General features: G+C 44.8%; 1 protein-coding gene across 1 annotated transcript in view; it reads left to right on the top strand.

Annotated features, from left to right (window-relative positions):
- Positions 1–5,353: 5,353 nt before the first annotated feature.
- The window catches only part of Stxbp6 (syntaxin binding protein 6), a 244,292-nt gene continuing 239,459 nt past the window's right edge, over positions 5,354–10,186 (top strand). Inside the window, exon 1 of the mRNA XM_036206413.1 lies at positions 5,354–5,465. The gene's annotated coding sequence lies outside the window, so the exon portion shown is untranslated. The remainder of the gene's footprint in view (positions 5,466–10,186) is intronic.

The raw sequence follows: 10,186 nt of genomic DNA, 5'->3' as shown, positions 1-10,186 counted from the left end.
ACATAGAGATATTTCAGATAGATAGGTAATCTTCAAATACTTCAAAGACCTTCAGAATATGGCATTTAAAATATTTTTAAAATTTAGACTTTCTGGACAGTGAGACATGTCTGCTCCTGGCAGCACCGATTTACTTCAGAGAGGAGGATGGGCATTGAAGACACTTCATATGGAGTTTATTTTCACCTTGGCAAAAATAGCCATTTCGGCAAGAAACTGTTCTTGCCTGGACTGCTCTATCAACTGGACATGCAGGACCCATAGAAAGGTGACCACTGAACTTTGCTTGACAAAATGGTCCTCAGGCTCCTGCTTCACAGAGGAAACTGCCAGACATTCTTCGGGACACTGAGAGAAGTGACCGAGAGACTCTAGCCCTGTGGGCTGAAGACTAATGCCCCAACTTTACAAAGGAACATTAGGTGACTGTTCAGGCTGCCAGCTGTCTCTGTCTACCCTGCAAGACTCCCGAAAGTTGCTTGCATCCTTCTCCCAGTTCTCAGGTAATATTATATCCTTCTGAGGTCTTTGATGTGGTTGAAGACTAGATAGTTATAATTTCCTCAGTTATGATAAAAGATAAGTTAGATATAAAACCTTGGACTCACAAATATAAGATAGATAGGATACCTTCTTTAATATTGTAACTGTAATTCTTGCTTGATAATTGTTTTGTTATATGTAATTGTACTATGTAAAAGTTAAAACCTTCCTTAAAAAAAAAAAAAAGGGGAAGTGCTGTGGATATCGCTCTGTGTAAATAAAGTTCTGATTGGCTAGTGGTCAGGCAGGAAGTATAGGCAGGACAAGAGAGAAGAGAATTCTGGGATGTGGAAGGCTGAGGGAGACACCGCCAGCTGCCCCCATGAGAAGCAACATGTAAAGACACTGGTAAGCCACAAGCCATGTGGCAAAGTATAGACTAACAGAAATGGGTTAATTTGAGATAGAAGAAGCAGATAACAAGCAGCCTGCCACGCCATACAGTTTCTAAACAATGTAAGTTTCTGTGTGCTTTCTTGGTTGGGTCTGAGCGACTGTGGGACTGGTGGGTGAGAGAGATTTGTCCTGACTGGGCCAGGCAGGAAAACTCCAACTACACCTGGATACATACTTCAGTGCTAGGTCCTCTGCGTATGTTTTCCATTTGTTAGCTTGATTTGTGTGTGGGACCCCTACCACTGGGAGTGTGGGTGTCTCTGACTCTTCTGTTCTTTAGACACTTTTCTCATACTGGTTGCCTTGCCCAGCCTTGATATGAGGGTTTGTGGCTGGACTTATCCGATCTTGTTACTTGGAGAGTGGTGGATAACTCTTCAGAGGCCTACTCATTTCTGAAGGGAAATGGAGGAACAGTGGATCTGGGGGAGAAGCAAGGTTGGAAGAATAGAAGGAGGAGAAACAGTGGCTGGGATATATAGAAAACAAATAATTAAAAATAATAGACTCTTCTAGATCTAAAAACACTATTTGAAGGGATATAGAAAAATAAAGTTGAGTCATAAGAGATTTCAAATATTCAATAGTGTATGTTAACAAACATGGTAGTGTGATACTGTTCAAATTTAAAAGTTAGTAAGTTAATGGATTCCAAAGTTGTTCTTTTTTTAATATCTAAATTCACATCATCAGAATGAAAATTTGAGAAGGTATTAGCTTTGCAGTATAGAAGGATTTTAAAAAAAATGTAGAAGTTAGAAGTGTTTCTAGTTCCATATATATATGAATATATATATATATATATATATGATTGATGGTGCCATTTTAAGTGAAGCTATTAAAATACTGTCCTATGACATCAGTTCCTTGTATCAAACTATGATCATGTCAATTCATTAGGTGTGTTTGTTTATTGGCTTTTAAGATATGGTCATGCCTTTGTTGACTACCATGGGAGGCCTTACCCACTCTGAGGAGTGGATGGGGGCATAGTGGGAGGAAGGTGAGGAGGTGGGAGAAGGGGAGGGATGAGGAACTGGGGTTGATATGTAAAATGAAAAAAATTTTAATAAATAAATATATTTTAAAAAAGATATGATCTTGCTATATAACCCCTGAACTCATGGCAATTCCCCTGTCTCTGCTTCAGCAGTGCTGGTAGTAGAGGCAGGAGCCACTAGGCTCACATCCATTTGTTATTTAGACAGTGCTTCCTTCTACATATAGCCTTACTGGACCCACAACATAAAATCCATGGGAGTTTTAGGCTGAAGTCTACAGTGAGTTCTAGGGCACTGTAGATGAAATCATTGCTTTGCATTACTTAATACCCACAGAAGGGTCTGGTATCCTTGCAACCATGTGCCACAGGAAGAAAGAAACATCACTTTTACGTTTTCCTTCTTTCTCACAAAATAAGTTAAAAATGCTTTAATGTGGCAGCTTATGAACTACAGTGTCTTTTTCATTTCTATCATTGCAAGATTAAACTTCAAAGACAAAACTAAGATCTGTGCTTGCAATCATACACACTAGCCATTTCTGTAACTACATGCAAGAAACAGACAACACTAGCTTTTTACAGGGTAGGAACTGGCTTCACTATGAGCTGAGCTCTTTTGCACTGTATTTTAAAAAATACTATTTGTTATTTACTCATACAAATTTTAAAATGTGATTATTTTAATATTTAAGCAGAGAGACAAATTGCATGAAGTAGTTAGTTTAGTCTCTAATGCATGCGCGAGTGCACACACACACACACACACACACACACACACACACAACATAAAACGCAAGCAAAATATTTTTCTTTCGAGCCCCTCCCTATATAAATGTTTACATCCTGTTCTTGTTCTTGATGACATTATTATTATGACTTTTGAAAGAATAATTCTTAGGAACTAGGGGAGGTACAACAGAGACCCGGAAGATTTTGATGATGGAAACTTTTATTTATTTTGCAAATATTTGTAACTACCTGTTTGTGATAGGTCCTGGGCTAGGTACTTCCTCATTTCCAAAACGTCTGGAAAGCTTCTGTGTAAACACTCAAGCATTTTTTTCCTCCTTTGAGAGCTCTGCATGCTTAAAATACTTCTAATAGATAAAGGGTAGTCTGTTCTCTCTGAAAGGAGCTATTGATGAGCTGTCTGTAGAGACACTCAATGGCATCACTGAGGTGTCTAGTTAAAGCAGACACTGCTTGACAAACTGTTCCTGAGTTAGCAGGCACTTGGTACAGAGGGCAGTCATCTTGTCTAGACCTCCAATACTGAGGCAGGAGAGGAAAACACTAAATATTAGGGTGCTGGGGAAGCAGGGTGAGGTCGACAACAGAAACTAATATCAGAGGATTTTAGTAAACAAAATAGTTGAATTACTCAAAAATTGATTTCAAAGTTTTCTCAGTAATATTCCAATATTAAAAAAGGATCTCAAATGTATTTATTTTGTTATTTCAGACAACTTTTGTAATGCAGCAGAGACTTCATGTTAAGTCCAACTCGATACATGATGATCAGCGACAGTGCTTTCTTACTGCATAAACTCTCACTGTTAAAAACAAACATAATCACGCATCACTTCTCCTAAAGCTCTCATAACTAATGAAAACTGTCTTCTACTTCATTGATGACGAAAACATAACATGGAAGAGAAGCCACTTGCTCACCTAACTCCTGACAGAGGACTGGCTGGGATTGAACCGAAAACCCGGATAATTATTTTTTGGTAAAAAGTTAACCCAACCATGTGTCTCTCCAGAGATGGATGGCTTTATCAGGGAAATGCCTCCGATTGTCATAAAACAGTGATCATGTCCTAAGCAGCCCCGGTTCTTTCCCTCTGAAGGACTAGTGCTCAGCAGTCTTCCCAGAAGCTTATCTTTGCATTACGCAGCAGCTTTGTTTTGTTTCCCCCAGCATGTCAGCTGGTTCCAACACGTTCTACCAGATAAGGTCCAGGCATCATCACAGACTGGCAATCAGGACCCCAGAGCCCACCTTGCTCCAATTCTCCTAATGTACTACATCTTGGCCTCTTAAAAGTAAACTCCAGCTAAGTAGGGTCAGGCCTGGATGAGGTAGGACACAAAATGGAAAGGTTGGCCAAATTACTTGGTAATCAGATTAACGTTTTAATGCAGTATTTGAAGAGAGAGAAATCAATGCAAAAATGCATGATAAAAATATCAAAATTTTAAATAAAGGCAGGACTGGTACCATTTACTTCAGAATCTAAAATGCCTTTAAGGGACTCTCCCGCAGCTAGGCTGAGGTCAGCTTATCGTGCAGTGCCCTCCCACTCAGGTGTTTGTACTCCTGAAGGTCCTCCAAGTTAATTTCCAAAGCCCCTTTCCGCATTAGTTACCTGAATGAGCCAGCATTTATCGCTAGCTGTCTTCTGTCAGGAAAACCTATTTCCCCTCGCACTTTGAAGGCAGTCTGAATCATCTTGGATACTTTCCAGCGCTTTCCTAAACCACCATGGGCAGGCACTCAGCACCTCTTCACAGAACTCCTTGGCTCAAACTGGCTGAGCAGCCACTGGACCCAACCATGGATTTTTTGGTCTAGATTCTAGAGTGTTGTTGTTGTTAATAATAATAATAATAATAATAATAATAATAATAATTATAATAATTATTATTATTTCATTCCCTGACAAGATTCAATAACCAGGATATTTTACACGAAAAGGTTACACTTCAACCAGTTATTTATTTATTTATAAAATAAAATCCAGCAAACCCAGGCTTAATTCTTTCGTGATAGCCTTGGGCATTTCCAGCAGGACAGCGGCGCTGCCAGCGGAGCTCTCTTAAACTGGCCTTCTCCTCCCGCTTCACTCTATTTACTGGGCTTGCCAGGCTCCATTAGCTCTTGGATTTTGTCACCCTAGGTAAGCCTGGGACCGAAGAAAACCCCACCTGCTGGGCCCACATTCCTGTAGCATGTTTTCTGGTTGTCCTTTGAATACTGGCTTGCAGAGGCTCGCAGAAGCAGCCCACCTTTCCAGTCCACAAACTTCTCACAACCGGTGCGACTCCTTACTGCCTTCTTCTCCCTGACCCTCGTCCCCAGGGCTTTCCACCACTTGTCCCCTGGGCTCGCTCCGGCCCTGAGGCTCAACCCCGAGCCCTCGGCCCCCGATCTTTGCCCCGGGCCAGGGCGCTATGGCTCGCCCACGGCCGCACTGGGCATGCTCGTAGGCAGCGGCGGGGGCAGGTTGGTTTCTCTCGCTGGCACTCGCGGCAGCGGGCTGGCGCGAGGCTGCAGCTGGAGCTCGGGTGCCTGGAGTTGGAGTTGCCAGGAGTTTCCCCGACCCCTCCCTCCTCGCGCGCCGCTAGCAGGAGCCCTCGCGGGAGCGGCGAGCAGCGAGCAGCGAGCCGCCAGCCGCTGAGTCGGGCCAGCCCGGTCCCCAGCCCCGATCTCCGCGCGCGGGGCAGCCGCGGGGGAGCACTGTCTCCGGTTGGGACGCGTGCCGCGAACTAGGCACCGCCCGAGCACGAGCCGGGCTGCACGGTAGGCTCGGGGCGCGGGGAGGCCAGGCCACCCGGCATACAGTTGCAGCTACCGCAGCTGCCGGCTGCGATGCGCGCCGCGGGGCAGGCGGCGAGGGTAGGCGCGCGGAGCGCGGCGCAGGCAAGTTGGAGGGCGGCGGGAAGAAGGGGCTGCACGCCTGGCGCAGCTGCTTTGTGCGCGGAAAAGGGTCTGGGTCGCTGATTCTCCCCCAAGCCGGGACCCGGAGTGTGAGCAATATTGGTCATAGCCTAGAGGGCAGATTCCTGTGACAAAGTTGGTAGTGGAGCTGGCTGGTCTTCCCTGCTGGCTCGGCAGAACGGCCCCCAAGGGGGCCGCCTGGAGGCTCCGGTTATGGAGACCTCAGAGGGTCGCTGCGCCCCTAGTCAGAGTTCTCTTCACTGAAACCAGCGAGTCACCCTAATCTATGAATCCTGGCATATTCTAGGAAGATCTTTGCTGTCAAAACTGAGGAGGGGGGTACTCTCGCGGGGCAGGCTTCCGGCTCTTCTGGCTTTTCACCCCTGTACCCGACCAAAGAAGTGCTCAGGGGCTGGGTCAAGGCCTCTGGGCTCTGTTTTTTCTTTTTTTCTTTTTCTTTCCCCAGAGCGGTCCACAAGCCAGCTCACACATATGGCGGGGTCAGCGTGGATGGAGTAGATGGATGGCTTGCTTTTTCTTCCTGACTTTCCCCAGGTTTACATCGTCACAGACCCCAGGACCCCAAAGATCAGTTAGAGAGTTTAGAATGGCACGCAGTTCTTAAGGAGGAGTGCACGGGAGCTTGTTTGCCTTGGACTTCATAACAACCCTCTCGTGTTTCGATCATTCTTCTACCCGGACTTTGTGAGAAGGAACAAAGCCATAGGCAGAGGACTGTTCTGCTTCATGACATCGTCTCCTGAGGTCTTCTGGGAAACTCCAAGGCCCTGGAACTGGCTGTGTGTGTATTGCAAGGATGTAGAGGATGCCCATGTTCCTCCTGGCTCCACTTTTTTCACTTCTTGTTTTGAGTTTTAGGGTTTTGCCTACACACCAGTCAGAGCGAGCGAAGTTGTCATAACAGGGTGGGGTGCTGGGGAAAGTGGAGGAGAGTGGGGTTGAAGTGTGTGGAGGATCTGCAGCCCAGGCTTGGAGTGGTTGTTTGCCTTGCCTAGGAGGCTGCTATGGGAAGAAATCCAGAATGATTATGCAGGCTAGAAATAAGCTTCTCACTCTTTCTTCTGTTCTTTTCCTTTCCTTTTTTATTTTCTCTTCTTCCTTCCCTTTCCTCTCTTTTGGCTGAGTACCTTGGCTGCTGGGTTTGTGTGTTAAGTTCTTAAAGGAGCACTCACACTCTTGAGGAAGTGCTGGCGTGGTAGGAGTTCACCATTTCTGCTGTATGATTTTCTCTTGGGGATTGTACATTTGGAGATTTCCAGATGTACAGATCCCATGGTGTGTGGCTATACTACATAGGTTCTAGAGTCAGACAGACCTGAGCACAAGTTTTCTCTGATGACCGGCCTGGTGGACAAGCAGTTAGCTACTCTGAGCTTCGGGGCTTTTGCTATTTTCTTTTGGTAACAAATAGACGATGGTGACCTTATTGCTGTCCATATCTGTTGTGAGACTTGAGTGACACAGTGGAGATGGAGGGAGCTAAGGAAACACGAAGCAGTAGCCATGCCTTAGGCGGTGGCTCTGCACACTGTACCCAGTTTTAAAAAGTCTGCTGCTTCTTGATGATAAGTCTCTCTCCACTATGTGGTGTTCACTTCAAGGTTTAGCTGCTGAGGTCTGTGGAAGCAGCGATTTACACACACACACCTGCACAGCTGCTCTTGATTTTATGGGTTGGAAATCCCTCTTTTCTGTCTGAGGGAGGCAGTGTGGTATAATGGAGGAGACCATGGGACCTGCATTAACACCATTCACAGTCTGGGATGGGGTGGGGGGCAGAATTGTCTGTGTCAGCAAGGCTTTCCTTTGTGATCCAAGGATGATCATCCTGCGATGGAGCTCTCTCTTGGCTTCTCATAGTAACCTTGAACCGAGGACTCAACCCCTCATTGGTAAAAATGAGTCTGGGAGATTAAACACCAGTTTAAGAGGCAAGGACAGGAGAGATTACATGACACCCAGTGAACAAGAACTTAATGAGGTCCCTGAGCTTCCCCAGAAACACACCCTAGCCTAGAGCAGAGATTTCCAAATATGAGCTTTAGGCCTTGCTGGCTTCCACTTCGAGTCTCTCGGTTTAGAGCAGAGGTGTAGCAGTTTGTGTTAACTAGTCTCAGATGGTGCTAGGCTGTTCTCCAAGGCATGCCTATGTAATCACGAATCTGTATGGTAGCAGAAAGAGAGATGAGGGCTGTTCCAACGTATCAGGACTCTAGTTCTTCCTAGTAGAGGCAGGCTTTCCTCCTGGAGCTTGTGGAAACTGCTTTAAGCACTGTGAACTCCAGGCCACGTGCCAGCTTCCATTCCTAATTTTAATGAGTCTAGTCGCTTTTCAAATAAATGGCTTTACAAAAAGATGAGACTGCCCTTTTCTTAACATCGAGTGCTTAGTCTCTGGTCTCTAGATACTTGGTAGACTCGTGGTGACCATGCTTTGGTAGAGAGAGACTGGTGATCCTTATATGTATGCAAATCTGTGGGACATTCTCTTGCTTAGGATTGATGTGGGAGGGCCAAGCCCATTGTAGGCAGTGGCACCCTGAGCGGTGGTCTTGGGCTCTTAAAGTAAGCAAGTTGGTGAGCAAGCCATGGTGAGCAAGCCATGGTGAGCAAGCCAGTAGCAGTGTTCTTCCAGGGAGCCTGCTTGTGTGCCTGCTTGAATTCCTGCCCAGACCTCCCTCAGTGATGAACTGTGATTGGGACATGTAAACCAAGTAAACCCTTTCTTCCCCAAGTTGCTCATGATGTTTATCACAGCAACAGAAAGCAAACTAATCCAAGAAGGTTAGGTCCAGCAAGTTTCCTTTTTTGAGGCTCTTGGACATTTTTGTGGAAAGTTTGCACACAGCATTGACGAACAATGTGGTTATGGGGACAAGTAAAATCACCAGAAAGCACATTTAAAAAGGAGTTTTAGTAGTGTTTTCTCTCAACAGACAGCTTGCTCAGGCCTTTTGGAAGTGTCGAGTGGACCTTGTGCCAGGTGACCCTTGGTGATCAGACTTAGCCAAGGCCTTCCATGCCTTCTGGAGGATGGTGGCCTTGGCAGTGACCTACAACTTTCAGAGTCAGCTATGCATTATCAGCAGGGTGCCAGAGTGCATTAGCTTTTTACTATTGTTTAGACTGAACCAATCCAAAGCATCTTTCCTTGTCTCCCACACTATGGATGGTCTCTCTGTGGAGAGAGATCTTACTATGACTTGCTATGACCTAGATTGTGGTCTGCATCTTAACTACTTTGCATCAGAGAGGCACCAGGAGCCTGCTTGAGGCAGGAGGGCTCTTGAGGAAGAAATAAAGTTTATATAACACAGCACCCAAATCCGGGTGCGTGAGATCAGTCAGCACTTTCACTGGTTCTTATGTTGCCATGCCAAATGGAACCCCAGCTCACCCTCAAGCTTTATCTCAGCTTCCCATTTGTGCTTTGTTTTAGCATTAAAATGATTAACAGTGGGGAGACTTATCAGTAAATCAGAATCCTATTCAAAAACTCAAGTGTACCACTTAATGTGTGAGTAGATAAAACTGAAGGCCCAAGCCTGCCTTCCTGACTGTAATCAACACTTGGTGAAGGAACAGTTGTCCTTCTTAAGATTCAGTAGTTCCTTTAGATGCTTTCTCCCTCAGCACCAGCAGTTCGTCAGCTTTGAAACTCCTTCCTGTAACTTGCTGTGGATAGTTGGGGTGTTACCCTTACTTTGCTGCTGTTTTTCTTTTCTTTCCTGTGAGTGTGAGCATCCCTTTTCTTGTCCCTGTTTACTTTTCTCAGCGGTAACTCCCTGGTGTCTTTGTCCCCTTAATAAGTCTATTATGAGGCAATCATTATCATATTTCATTTCTCTTTGGTTGTCACTGTTGGGTCCCAGAAGCACCGTTCTCAGCCTTCCTGAGAGTGCTTTCAAACAAAACAAAACAAAGAAATCCCCGGTACACCATACTAGCTCAATTCTGAAATACATTTGTTTGTTATTTGTTTTTCATTTCGGAATTTTTCGAAAAGCAGGCAACTTAAACATTATGAGTCCGTGTGTATTTTTTTTTAAGCAAGCTAAGAGTGTCTACCAGCAGATGACATCAGAAAACAAAGCAAATGTGCCTTGTTATGCCCATATAAACTGCTTTCTCTTCAGTCCTATCCAGCTGATAGAATTGAGCAGCAATTGGATTAGCTCAGCAATTCTGAATGTGTTGGGAGAATGCTGTTGGGGTGGATATTACTAGGTATGCTCTTCCAAAGGACAAATCAATTTGGGGAGCACTACCTATTATTTTCCTTGAATACAGACTCTCATCACGTGCACCATCATATCAAAGAAACTAAGATTTACCCCATTGAACACTATCAAAAAATACTCATTCATATTTATTCAAGTCAGAATTTCCCAAATTACAAAGCATTGTTGAGGTTGTCTGTGTATCTTAGGGGATGTATTAGCAAATTAGGATATGCTAACAATTCTAATATGCTCTCTAATACTATTATGGATGAAGTGGTCTCACCTCCTATATTTCTAAAATGTTAGGGGCATTTTCTGGATATGGGTTGATTAATGAAT

This window comes from Onychomys torridus, chromosome 14 (genome assembly GCF_903995425.1).
Source record: "Onychomys torridus chromosome 14, mOncTor1.1, whole genome shotgun sequence".
Classification (NCBI taxonomy): domain Eukaryota; kingdom Metazoa; phylum Chordata; class Mammalia; order Rodentia; family Cricetidae; genus Onychomys; species Onychomys torridus.
Note: the sequence above shows the minus strand (reverse complement) of the source record. Positions and strands in the feature narration are given on the sequence as shown.